General features: G+C 36.0%; 1 protein-coding gene across 6 annotated transcripts in view; it reads left to right on the forward strand.

The window, feature by feature from the left end:
* WWP1 (WW domain containing E3 ubiquitin protein ligase 1) overlaps positions 1 to 14,467 on the forward strand; it is a 135,411-nt gene that overhangs the window by 1,318 nt on the left and 119,626 nt on the right. Inside the window, exon 1 of one of the 6 annotated variants that reach the window (XM_074199590.1) lies at positions 1,638 to 1,786. The exons of 4 other annotated variants lie outside the window; for them this stretch is intronic. The gene's annotated coding sequence lies outside the window, so the exon portion shown is untranslated. Of the gene's footprint in view, positions 1 to 1,637; positions 1,787 to 6,530; positions 7,735 to 14,467 lie in introns of those variants that run through there. One more of the 6 variants, XM_074199589.1, reaches the window with a different exon arrangement.

A 14,467-nucleotide genomic window follows, 5' to 3' on the forward strand; every position in this document is an offset into this window, starting at 1 on the left:
GGCTAGGGAATTATTAAGTGTCTGAGGCCAGATTTGAACTCAGGTACTCCTGACTCCAGGGCCGGCGCTCTAGCCACTGCGCCAACTAGCTGCCCCCTACTTGTCTTCTTTAATCATAATTTTGAATTACTGCATATCAGTCAGTCAACAAGTATTACTTAGGACCAACCATGTTCCAGCCATTGTGCTAGGTATTAAGGAAAGACAAAAATGAAAGGCCATGCCCTTAGTCTTCAACTAGTATTCATGCTCTTAAGAAGCCTACAATCTAATTTGGGAGACAGTATGCAAACTACTATGTACAAACAAGATAGATAAATTGGAAATCATTTACAGAAAGGCACTGGCATTAAGGAAAAATCATTCAGTTTCCCCCCCTCCCCCCCATTAAAGTCTTCTTGCAGAAGATGGTACATTAGCTGATAACATTGAAGGAAACCAGGGAAGCTAGGAGTTGTTGAGAAAGACTGAAGGTTGTGGGAGTCAACCTTTGAAAAACTTGAAATCCAGAAGTAGAGTATCAAGTACAGGAAGGAGGGAAAACCAGCAAGGGGGTCAGTGTCACTGGATCTGAGTATGTGTTTGTGTGTGAAGTATAAGGAATAAAAAAAGGGAAATGTAGGAAGGGATCAGGCTATGAAGGGCTATTATAAGCCAAAGATAATTTTATATTTGATTCTAGGGATGATAGGGAGCCCCTGGAGCTGATTAAAGGGCGTGTTAAATGGTCAGACTTGTGTTTTAGGAAGGTCAGAGTGACAGCTGAATAGAGAGTAGACTGGAGTGGGGAAAGACTTGAAGCAGGGAGAGCAATCAACAGGGTATTGCAATAGTCATTGTATGAAGTAATGAGGGCATGAACCAGGGTGGTGCTAGCGTAGGAGGAGAAAAGGGGGCCTATATAAAAGATGTTATGAAGGTAGAAGCAGTACTTTGCAGCCAGTTGGATTTGGTTGAGAGAGTGAGGAATCCAGGATGACTAGAGTTGCAAGGTTTTTAGTCTGGAGACAGGATGATAGTAACTAGGAAGAAAAGAGGAAGGGAGGGTTTAGGATGTTGAGCTTAAGATGTATAGAAAACATTGATCTGTTCAATAAGCAATTGGATGTAAGCATACTAATAAGCAGGGGTGTGAGAGTTGGATAAACAAATTTGAGAATCATTTGCAAAGAGTTTATAATTGAAGCCATAGGAGCTTTGATCACTAAGTGAAAGATAGAGGGAGAAGAGAGAAAGAAGTTGGGGGACAACTCAGAATGTAACCTGGTGAAAGAAATTCAGCAAGGGAGACTGAAGAAGCGGCAATTAGTCAGGAGAATCAAGAAAAAGCTATGTCATGAAGTCTTAGTGTCTAGGAGAAGAGTAATTGACAGTGTCAGAACACAGAAAGGATAAGAAAGATGAGGATTGAGATTTGCTAATTCAGAGATCATTGGAGAAATAATTTTCAATTGATCGATGAGGTTGAAAGAGCAGTTAAGAAGAAAGTGAGAGGAAAGGAAGTAGAGTCATCTATTGTAGATAGTCTTTTCTGGGTTTAGCCACACAAATCAGAAGAGAGACCTAAAGTAAGAGAGTTATCAGGTGAAGGATTAAGTAAGGATTACTTTTCAGGATGGGGGGGGAATGTGGGTGTATTTATAGTTAGTAGGGAAGCACATCCAATTGGGAGAAGCTGAAGATAAAATGAGAGCTTGGGAGTGATAGAGAGGGCAAAATGCTGGAGATGGCAAAAAGGAATGAAGTCATTTGTGTCATATAGAGTTTTGCCTTGGCAAAGAGAAAGGTCAGCTCTTTGTATGAGACTGGGGTGATGGAGGAAAAAGTGGTTGATAGAGTCATCTTCGTGATGTGAAATGAGGAGAGGGAGAGCCCTTCATAAATGGCCTTAGTTTTTTCAGTGAAATACGAGGCAAGGTTTTCAGCTGAGAGGGTGGAGGACTGGTGAGCCATGGAAGGCTTGAGAGATGAAAAGTTTGGAAAGAGCCTGCTGTGTTGAGTGGGGTAGTGAGTCAGTTAGGGATACAGTGAGATGAGATTATGTAATATAGATGTGAAGTGAACTCAGCATAGTTTTTCTTTATGTTAGTCAGCATGTAGATATATAAGTATATGCTGATTAAATAAAAGATAATGAAGGGGTGGGCACCATTGGAAAAGGGGAGGCTCATGTTGGAAATAGCAATTGAGCTGAATTTTGATAGAAACCAAGAATTGCAAGAGATAAAGATGAAGGACTGCATTTTAAGCTTGGAGAACACCATGCAAGGACTGGGAGATGCACTGTCACGGGTAGCGTGCATGAAAGGGGGAATAATGTATAATAATTCTGGAAGATTAGGCTGAAACAACATTGTGAACAGCTTTAACTGCCAAACAAGGAGTTTGTCCTTGATTATAGAAGCAATAGTAACCACTAACATTGTTCAGTTTATTTTTTTTTTAATCCCTGGGGTGTAATGTAATCTATCAACATAAGCATGTAACTTTTTTTTGTTTTTTTGCAAAACAATGGGGTTAAGTGACTTGCCCAGGGTCACACAGCTAGGCAATTATTTTGTCTGGGCTGGATTTGAACTCAGGTCCTCCTGTCTCTAGGGCTGGTGCTCTATTCACTATGCCACCTAGCTGCCCCCCAACATGTAACTTTCAAAGCTGACCTCTCTGCTTGTCTATAATTCTTTCTACCCTCTCTTTTTTTTCTCTTTGATATATTAAAAAAGTCTCCAATGGCTCTTTTTCATTTTCTTCTTCCTTTTTTTTATAGGGGGCTGCTATACTCTTTCAGCCTACCTTCTCTTTCTCTACTCTTTATTAAAAAAGAAAGAAAAACCTTGTAAGAAATATGCACTGTCCAGCAAAACAGATTCCCAGAGCTTTGTTAGGTGGGTAGCATGCTTATCATCAGTCCTCTGGAATCATGATTCATTATTGCAGTTATTAGAATTCCAAACTTTTTTCAAAGTTATATTTTTTTGAAATGTTATTTTGCATAACTAGTTCTCCAGATTGAGTTCACTTGACATTGCATTTAAATTTTCAAGATGGGAGAGATTGAGGCAGGGAGACAATTGGGGGGGGGCTATTGCCAAAGTCCTGATAAAAAAGTCAAGGGCTTAGAATGCTGCTAGAGTGAGCAGAGAGAAAGGAAGAGATATAAGAGATGTGGAAGACACAAGTCTTGGCAATTTAATTATATTCATCTGTCAGTTTTTAAATGTTCATTGGGTGATTAAACTTGGAATAGAATTAACAATGATTTTGAAAATGACCTACTTAAAAATCCTATGCTGTTGATTTTATTTAAAAATTTTTACATACATATGTGTATGCATGAATTCATTCAATAAATACTTGAATATATTATAATAACATTATATAATTATAATATAGATCGTTAATATTTGCAAAGTCCTGCACTTTATATCTCATTTGACCCTGTGAGTTAGGTATCATTATCTCCATTTTACAAATGAGTAATCTGAGATTCAGAAAGATGAGGTGACTTTCCCAGGGTCCCACAACTAGTAACTGTTTGAGATAAGATTGGAAACTGTCTTCCTGTTGACCTCCATTACTCTTACTTGACATAACTATTTCTAATAGTAAATTTATGAGATAACTGATATAAATATCTTCATCTTAGAACAGGGTTAGATATATATAGATTTGGGAACCATCTTTGGTAGCAAAGAGATGATTGGATAGAAACTGATGAGATTTTGGAAGAAAAGTGAAGAAAGTAAGAGAGTCTATGACAGTTATATACACTTAGTGGGAAAATGATGATAATGATCTTATAAAGGAGATTTGAGTATCAGAAAGGTAGAAGGAGAGTTGAGAGAGTAATGTCATAGGGAGAGCATATCCAGGAAGAAGATGAGTCCAATAGTGTCAACCTGTAGAGAGGTTGAGAACTAAAGAAAAGCCATTGTATTGTAACAGTTATGAGATGGTTGGCAAATTTGGAATATACAATTTCATTTAAGTAGGAGATTTAGAAACCAGATTGTCAAATAAGAAGTGTGAAAAAGTGGAAGTGAATGAATAACAAATAGTGAAACAGAAAAGTGAGTAAATGGAGGTAATAAGTACAATTTCTCTTCTAGGAGGGGGGCAACCTTACTAAGAATCTCGTGGAGAATATTATTTGTTGTCAGATTATCAAAATTACTTGACACTGAAGAAATCTAGGCATGCATGTTGTACTACTTCCAATTTAGATAGTTCATACTATATATTCATTCTTTTCAACTCTGATATTACCCACTTACAGAACATAACATCATTCAATTCATCGGTGGTGCCAGTTGTATAATTTGAGACTAACTCAGTATGTTAATCATTTGAATTTATAAGTTAAGACTAAATATTTTGAAGGGAAATTGAAACAATTCATTATTTTTATTTGATCCCATTTTTATTTATCTCTGTCCAATGATTTTTGTTTGTATTTTATGTGTCCCAGTGATCTTAAAGCAACATTATAGAAACTACAAAGTTGATTGAGGATAATTTGGGGAGAGGTAAGTGCCAGAAAAATATTCCTAGTCTAAAATGTTAAAAGGGAAATGTTAAGCATTGTTGGAAATATAGGGATTTGACAGAGTTCTGATTTTAAGTATTTTTCTCCTCAAATAGTTACTAAATGGCTACTAGGTACAAGGCCCTTATAATGTAGAGGAGAGAGGATAATAGCTAGCATTTGTATACTGATTTATGAAGAATACCTTATCTAATTTGATACTCCTACCAGGGAAGTAGAAGAGAAAATTCAGTTCCAGGTTGTTTTTTTCCTCAAGGCCACATCATGAGTGATATAGGACTGGAACACAGGTTTTTAGATTCCAAATCTAATTCTTTCCTCACTGTACCATTAAGATAAGTATACAAATAATTGTGATAAAAGGTAACATCTGTAGGTGCTATGAGATAGGTCCAAGAAAGTGCCTTTGTGGTTCAGCACAGAAAGTTCCTGTATATTTGTGGTGATTAGGAAAAGCATTTGAGCTAGACTTCAGTGATAGGATTATATGCTAGGATTCAACTCAAACATTTGTTAAAAGTTTGATATGTAGAGCACTATGTTAAGAGCAACAAGTTTAGATAACAGTCTGCATGAAACTTAAAAACTCTCATAGGGGAATATTTCACAAGCATAGCTTGTGATATCAAAGTGATAAATCTGTATTTCAGAAGTAACCCCTGTCACTTGTTGCGTATCTGCTTACCCCCTCCAAAAAAAAAAAATAATTCTGAGGGGAAAAAGGAGCATATTGGATTTGGAGTCAGAATGCCCAAGTTTCAATCTTCAGGCTTCCATTTCATAGTGATGGAACCTTGGGTAAGTCAACTAGGTAAAATGAAGGTAATAATTAGCCTGCTTTACTCCATACAGTTGTTCTAAGAATTAAATGAGACAATATAAAATATGATGTATTGTGAGATATAATTATAGTCAGAATTTAAGAAGATTTAAGAGAATGGGAAGAAAATTTCAGACTATAGGTACAGCTTGTGTAAGGGTGTGAAGACAGACAAGATATACGTAAAGAGAAAAATAGGAGACTTGTCTGATTGGTTAATAGGGGAAGGGCATTTTTAGATAGAAAAAAAATCATTGAATTGGGAAAGAGAATGGTGTTTTAAGGACATTAGTATAAGAGGCTGGAAAGGTACTTTAAATTAATCTGGAGAAGCCTGATTGCTAGGCTATGATAGGCAGTGAAGAGCCACTGAATGTTTTGTGTTGTTTTTAAACAATATACTCCAGTTTCCCTCTATTACTTTCAGGATTAAATATGAAACCCTCTTTTAGCTTTTTATAACCTGTTCGCTTCCTATTCTTCAGTCTTCTTACTAACTCCCTTCCATTTACTTTGCAACTAAGTGACACTGGTCTCCATGCTGTTCTTTTCAATGGCTATCCCCCTCATTCCTGGAACTCTTTTCTTTCTCATCTCCACCTTCTGGCTTTCTCAGATTCCTTCAAATCTAGCTAAAGTTCCATTCCCTCCAATTTATATGTTTTAATATTGTCTCCCCCATGAGACTATGAGCTTCTTGAAATTTGGAACTGTTGGTTTTTTCTTTCTTTGTATCCCCAGACCTTAGCATCATATTTAGTACTTAATAGGTGTTCAATATATGCTTATTGTTTGCTTTATTTCTCGGGGAAATAACATGATTTGACCTTTTATTTAAAAAGATTATCCTTGGAGTGGATATCCTTGAGATTGTGATCTAGGAGAGCAGATAAAATGTGAGGACTGGAGATGGCCTCTTTGTTCCCTTCCCCCTCTAAATCTATGACCCTATTGTAGCAGTCCTAAAAAATAGCTAGGATGGACTTAACACAATAATAAAAACGGCAATTACTCTCATTTACATAACTTTATGGAGAAGGAAATGGCTTGCCACTCTAGTATCTTTGCTGAAGAACCCCCAAACAACCCCCCTCCCCAAGTCCTGTTTTCCTAATTGTGACTGAATAACTGAACAACAACAACTGTAGTTTGATAATTACAAATACAGTTCTGGTATTAGATGTGGACCATGTCCAAATGTCATTCTAAGTTTATTATCAGGTTGGTACAAAAAGATAAGTTTTTTAGGCTACACAATTTTTAAAGATGGTAGCTCTAGTAAAGTTTGCAAAGCACTGTCTTAACTATACTCGAAGAGGTAAAAAGTGCAGCTGTTAACTTCCTTTTATAGTGTAGGATACTGAGACTCAGAAAGGTATAAAATTACTTAATAATGGTCATATCTAATAAATGTCATAATCTGATTTGGAACCCTGACCAAATTAAATCCAATTTCTGATCTTCTACTTTCATTTCTTATTGTTTTCCTGGAGGTAGCAATGGAAATTAAAATACATAGATGTCAAAGACATTTTGGAGGTAAAATTGGTCAGAATTTACTATAAGTCCAATGACTAAGGTGTGAAGCTAGAGTACTTAGGAAAATAATGATGTCTTAATAAATAGTAAAGTCAACAAAAGAATAGGGAGAGGAAACATGAATTTTTATTTTGTTCAATTGGGTTTGGGGTTCCAGTTGGTATGCCCTAGTGAAACTAAGCTATTGGCAAATGGAAATATGGTCCTGAATCTGAGGCAGTAGTCTAGGGCTATTGTTATTCAGATATAGTTTTTGCAACCATGCAGCAGTGATATTTGAAGCCATGGCAAAGATTGAGATTTCAATTTTAATTGTAAGTGATCTGATGAAGCGTCAAACTTTGAAAGGAGAAAAGATCCATCTAGTGTGTTAAATAGTTTTTTACTATTGCAACAGCCTCTTGTTGGGTCTTCTTGCTTCAAGTCTGCAATTCTTTCTCCATTCAATTAACAGTGATTTTCCTAAAATAAGGATCTGAACATGTCAAATCTATACTCAGTAAACTATTTTGGCTCATTTCCAGGATTAACTACAAAATCCTCTAATTGATACTCAAATCCCTTATAATTTAGCTCTCTCTTACCTTAATTTTTTTATTGCTATTTTCTGTTTCTTATGTTACCATGGTATCTCAAGTATCCTTCCTTCTCCTTCCTTAGATCCATCTCATATGACAAATAGTGTTTTTTGAAGAGAAGAAAAAATATCAGCATAACTACTCAGTATATTGAAAAAAGTCTTAAAAATGTGCAATATGTGACAACTGTGAACTCCCTACCTTCATGAGGTAGAAAGTTGCGGGGGAAAGGTCTTCTAATATCACTTCATGTGAGTCTTCTTCCTTGGTCTTTATAATTTTGTATATTTTTAATTTGTTTGATTTGGTTGCTCTTCCTATTAAAATTATTGTAGTTATTATGTAAATTGTTTTCTTGGCTCTTCACTTTGCTTACAGATCTTTCCATATTTCTCTGTATTCATCATCACAAATCAATTTTTACAAACCATTTTTTTATCACAAATTATTTTAAATCATTTTAGTTCTATTCTATTACAGACCACAGTTTGGCCATTCTGTAGTTGATAGACTTATACTTTGTTTCCAATTCTTAACTATCACCAAAAAAAAATGCTACTATAAATATTTTGGAATATCTGAGGAATTTTTTTTCCTATCTGATTTTCTTGGGGTGTTAAGTACTGAGTGCTCTAGTTCAGTGAGTATGGACAGTCACTTTATTCACATAATTCCAAATTACTTTACAAAATTGTACCATTTTACAACTTCACCAACAATGTGCTATCTTCCTACACCCTTGCCAATATGACCTGTTACTTTTTTTTTGTCATTTTAACCAGTGTGTGAGGTATTTTTTCCTAGTTTTTCCCATCTTATCTCCCCCCCCCCCCCCCCCCCCCCACTCATTCTTCAGTGCTGTGATACTGGCCTCCTGGCAGTTCAGTGAGCAGGACTCCATTTCTCTGCTTTGATCATTATATCTGGAATTCTATTTCTGAAGTGGGCTTCTTTCTAAGTTCTGCCTGCTGCCCAAGTCTCAACATAAATCTACAAGAATCTTTTGTTTCCAGTACCTTCCTTCTGTTAATTCTTTCAGTAGATATGTATTTTATTGTTTATCTTCTTTGGATTGTGAGGCCAGGGAGTTTTTTACCTTTTATTTTTAACCTTAGTACAATGTCTGGGAAATAGTAAGTGCTTGAAAATATTTCTTGATTGGTGTTACCTCACTCTTGTAGGCATCTATGTAGGGTCTTGTATTGTGCATAATCTGGTTTTAACAAGTAGAAGTTGGGAGAGGAATGCATTTTGCAAGGGATTGTTTCATTTGCCATCTAACCCTTGGAATCAGTCTATGCAGTAGAGACAAAATTTAGTATGGTGGGTTTTTTTTAAAGTTTTTGCAAGGCAGTGGGGTTAAGTGGCTTGCCCAAGGTCACACAGCTAGGTAATTATGTGTCTGAGACTGAATTTGAACTCAGATCCTCCTGACTACAGGGCAGGTCCTCTATCTACTGCGCCACCTAGCAGCCCCCTTGTTTTTGTTTTTTTTAACATTAAAGAGGTCACTTCTTCATATATGAGGATGAAACTATTATTAGGTTTAGATGCGTATTAGACTACTCTATCCACTTGCCCTTGTGATTTGCTGACAAAGATTATGTAATGCATAAACCAATAGTAGATTTGTTAATGGATCTGTGATGTGTTTGATGCCAGTATTCCCTCCAGATCACAGCCTATCTCTGCCTTCTTAACCATGACCTTCTGTCACTTCTCAATGGGTCTAACCAGTATGCTATGCCCTTTTCCTCTGTTACTTTTGGAATTGTGTGAGTACCAGTGGAGCATTCAGTATATATAAAGGTTAAAACAGCAATGTGTGGAATACTGGATTTGGTTCAAAAGACTTGGGATCAAATTTTGGCTCTTCCACTGATGTTTGTGTCATTGAATGAGTCATTTAACCTCCCTAGGACTCAATTTCCTTGTCTAAAGGAAAAAAAAATGAGGGGGGGTTTTACCAAATGAGCTTCAAAGTGCTTTTAGAACAAAGTCTGATCCTGTGATCTTGGTCATGCTATCTTTTCAGATCTGGATCTCTCCCACTATATAAATGACTCAAATTGGTGTTCTATAGTAGTAGAAACACAAAGGAACAGAAACAAATGATCAGTCAGTTTGAACTATTTACATTGAAAAGCCTCATTTGGAGAAGTAGAGGATTTAAAGATAATTTCAATCATTTTCAAATTTTATGGCTTCACTTAAAGAATAGAGGATGTATATGTGTGGTGCAGTAGATAGAGTCCTGGGAAGGTTACCTAGAGTTTGACTTTAACAAAAGACAGAGTAACATTCATGTATTTTTTGTTCATTAAACTGCAAATCAATCGTGCATGAAAGAGAGCTCAGAAAATTGAGCTCACAAATGCTTTTGGGGGGAACATATTTGGTCATTGGAATCTTCAGGAGGTGGGGATTTTTGGTACTGTCCATCAGAGGAGTTGCTTGATGTGTTTCAAGGCCACATAGGGCAGAAGAATTGTTACCAATAATTTCACTAACTTAAGAAAAGGACTTTCCTTACTCTGGACCTTGAAGCTCTTTCAGATAAGCTAAATGATCTTCACAAAATATGGGGGGTAGGTCTTATCTTGATGGAATCAAGGGAGATAGGAAGGCTAGTTTTCTTGCTTTTTTTTTTTCCCAAGGAAGTGGGGTTAAGTTATTTGCCCAAGGTCACACAGCTGGGTAATTATTAAGTGTCTGAGGTGGCATTTGAACTCAGGTCCTCCTGACTCCAGGGCCAGTGTTCTATCCACTGCACTACTTAGTTGTCCTAAAGGCAAGGTTTGCCTTTTCAAATAAGGGGCCTTAGTGATTACCAAGAAGCCTTTCTTTGTTACAAAATATAAATTTAATAATAGATAATATACATATATTTTAAAGGGGCAAAATTCATTGTTCATAGTGAGTCAGTGAAAAGTAGATGGAGAGTGCAGACCCTGGAGACAGAAAGACCTGAGTTCAAATATAACCTCAGAAACTTAGTATGTAACCCTGGGCAAGTCACTTAAGTTCTGTTTCCCTAAAAAAATTCCCTCCTGGATCACTGCAGAAGGTCAAGGCAGAAGGGCTTGCATAGCTAAATGAAATTATGAGTTATAATATACATGATTACCTAAGATGGACAATTTATAGAGAGCTCTGGCAAAATTAAGGTGAGCCACTGGAGAAGAAAATGACATCACTCCAGTATCTTTCCAAAAATAAAATTCTCATGAAAAAAGTCTTTGGGTCTCATGAAGAGTTGGACTCTTCTGAATGACTGAGCAACAAAGATGGAATGCTGGACTTGGAATCAGATTTTCCCTCAGACAATTACTAGCTGTGGGACCTGAGACAGTTTCCTTAAGTTTCCTCAGCTCTAAAATGGAGATGATAAAATAGCACTTATTACCCAGTATTTTGTTTTTTGACCTTCACTCTAGAAGAGGATCCTACCTAGGGGAGATGATGTCATCTCATGCAATTGAATTAGATTTAAGTAAGCCTTACTTTGTCCTTCTTCTGGGTCCAGTGACTTGATATAGATTGGTATGGCTGGAGATGGCCCTGGATTTAGTGGGAGAGTAAGAGTGATCTTTTTTTAAACTAATGAATTTCCTTGGTCTCACTTTGATTGAATCTACACCCATTCTCTGATTAGATTAGGTTGGTTGGTTCTTCTCTTTTGAAGAAGACCAAAATGACATCACTATGTTTGAGAAGAATTACTATGGGTCCTACAGTGGCTGATCAGACCAATAGGAGCTGGGAAGGCTCTACCACAGGTCAAGTACAAATAGTCCATGTGAATCAAGTACAAATAGTCCATGCTTATTCTAAACTTACAGATGTCACATTTCCTTTGAGCTGCTTCCATTCTGCCTTCTTCATAGAGTGCAGCACCTTCACTTATGAGGGCATGCCATGCTCGTTGGTCCTGTGCCAGTATCTCCCAAGCTGTACAATAAATTCTAAATTTCTTCAATGAGACCTCAGGGGGACTTGGTATTGTTTCTTCTGACCCCCTTGTGAGCACTTGCCCTGTGTAAGTTCTCCATAAAATAGTTTTTTTGGCAAGCATAAGACTGGCATTCTAATAACATGTCCAGCCCATTGTAGTTGCACTCTGTGTAGTAATGTTGGAATGCCAGGCAGTTTAGCTTGAGAAAGGACCTCAGGGTCTAGTATCTTTTCCTACCAGGTGATAACCAAAATCTTCCTAAGACAATTTAAATTGAAGTGATTCAATTTCCTGACATGGCACTGGTAGACTATCCAGGCTTATAACAATGAGGGTCAGAACAATGGCTCTCTAGACCTTCAGTTTGGTTGTCAGTCTAATACCCTTCTCTTCCACACTTTCTTTCTAGCCTCCCAAATACTGAGCTAGCTCTGGCAATGCATATGTTGTCAACCTCATTGTCAATGTGTACCTCCTTGGAAAGGAAAGTAAGAACAAAGGATATAAGGAAAGCTGGAAAGAAAGGAGGAACTCTAGAGGGGCAGCTCCAGGATTGTTAGGATTGAGATGATTTGTAAAATACTTTGCAAATCTTAAAGCTCTATCTAAATGCTAGTACTATCTGTTTTAAAAGTATCCATAGGATTATTTTAATTATTACTAGAACACATGAAAAATTTAATTAAATGTTTTACTTATAATTTTAAAAGAATGAGATCCTTTGAATCCAAGGGGTTGAAGCAGATTTTTTGAAGGCCTCAAAACACTATAACTATTTTAAAAATATATTACCCCTTATGTTAAAAATAGTGAACATAATTAAACACAGAATAGTATTGGGATGCAGTTGAGCTCTGGTTTCAGAATCAGGAAGATCTAGATTAAAACCCAGTTTCTGCCCCTAGGGAAGCAATCAAACACTTAACACCCTCCCTTTCCCTCACCCCACTCCCCCTCTTTAGCAATTCCTGATCTGCATTAGATATAGAAAGTTCTTCCTTGGAATTTTCAAATTCCTATGTAATCACAGATATGCCTTTTAAAAAATATTTACAATAATTTGCAGTATAAAAAATAATAGATTATTTCTTTTTTTAAAAAATATAGATTTTTTTAAAAAATCTATGTAAAAAAATTGTTCCCTTATGTTTGTTCATCAGGAAATGTATTTTCATAAACAATTGGAGAAGACTATGAAAACAGTACTCTTTATTATGTATAGCTTGGTTTTTTTTTAAGTATACAAAACATTTAACAGTATTGTACCAACACTGGTCTATATGCTTAAATCCTCTTTGTACTTTTTTCTCTTCTTTTTGCATCAATGTCAATTTCTCAATCTTCTCCCACAAAAATAAAAGTCTTCCTTTTTAACAAAAAGTAAAATTCATATATTGGTCATTTCTGAAAATGTATTTTTCCTTCTGTACTTCTAGTCCGTTGTCATGCTGACAAGGAATCAGTCTTCTAGAGTCATGATTGTCTTAATATTTTTTCAAGGGATCAGTTAGTTTGTGAGACTTTGGTACAGTTACTTAAACTATCCAGTCAGGTTTTTCATTCAAAAAATAGGGGCAGTAATACTTTATATATATAAAAGTTTGGTTGTGTTGAAAGCATTTGTGGTCATTAAAGTCCTTATAGGAATTTATACTGTTATTAGTTAATAAACATTTATTGAAACTTTTAAGATCAGTGATTTCATTGTTATATCTACTTCTTCTACTAGTGTACTTTACACTCATTTCCTATTTCAGTGGGCAACTTCTTGAGTTGTTTTGCCTCCCCCCTGAATTCAGTTACTAGCTAGCCTTTTAACTGGGGACTTAGAAGGGACTCCAGAGCTCATTTATTCCAGTGCACTAAAAAGAATTGTCTCTTAAGACATTCTCAAGGAGTAGTCTTCCAACACCTCATGAGATAATCTTTGTAAAGCACTTAGCTTAGTACCTGACATTTTGTATCTTCTTTTCCTATCTATATGTTGGTTTGCTTTCTTCTTTTCTAGGATTATTTATACCTCTTGATACGGTACCTTTCACTTTTGGCTAAATATGTTGTCAGGCTTAGATTGTGGTTAGATTTTGGAGGGTTCTGAATGTCAAGAAGATTTTATATTTTATTCAGTAGGCAAAAGTTTTTGAGTAGTGGGGTGCTTTGGCACAGAGGATAGCAGTATGAAGGGTGAATTGAGAGCATTATAGGCTAGAACAGGAAGACTAGATAGGAAATTGCAATAATAACCTAGGAGAGAAGAAATGAGATCCTGAAATAAGAGTGATTGTAGGAGAAGGTAAATTACTAGTTTTCTTCTCTATAGTCCCAGAAAGATCATAGGTGAAAATTGTTTGGAGGCAAATTTTAGGTCATTATAAAGAAAAACTATAAACCTTAGAGTTGTCCAAAAATAGTATAAACTACTTCATAAGCTAGAGAGTTGCTCATCACTAAATATATATTCACATAAAGGTTGGATAATTATGTTCAGAGTACTGCAGAAGGAATTTATGTATTGGGCAGGTAGCTGAACTATATAACTTCTGAAATGTCTTAATTCTGTGATCCTGTAATTGTAAAGAAGAATTTTAAATACTAAATGGAAAACTATTATTTGGAACTTCAGAATTTATCAATATAAACTACGATGTAGTACTTCTGTATGTGTTATCTCATTTAATCCTCATGAAGTTATCATAATGTAAGCCAGTAGCTATTATCTCCAGAGTTACTCAAATAGAATGTGGCACATTGTATAGCCTTTTGACTCATTGTTCAGTGCTCTATTCTTTGTATTCTGCACTAGGTTACTTTTATGTTTAATGATGGCAGTTTAACAAATTTGGAAAAGACTTTAGGGGAGGCCATCAATGTAATCTGTAACTGAATAGGAAGAAAACAAGTACTTATAAAGTGCTTACTTCATTTCAGGTACTTGATAAACGTGATGATGATGATTGCAGCTAAAATTGATGTAGTGCTTACTTTCTGTATGCCAGGTACTGTCCAGTGCTTTGAAATTATTCTCTCAT

Source organism: Macrotis lagotis, chromosome X (genome assembly GCF_037893015.1).
Source record: "Macrotis lagotis isolate mMagLag1 chromosome X, bilby.v1.9.chrom.fasta, whole genome shotgun sequence".
Taxonomy (NCBI): Eukaryota; Metazoa; Chordata; class Mammalia; order Peramelemorphia; family Peramelidae; genus Macrotis; species Macrotis lagotis.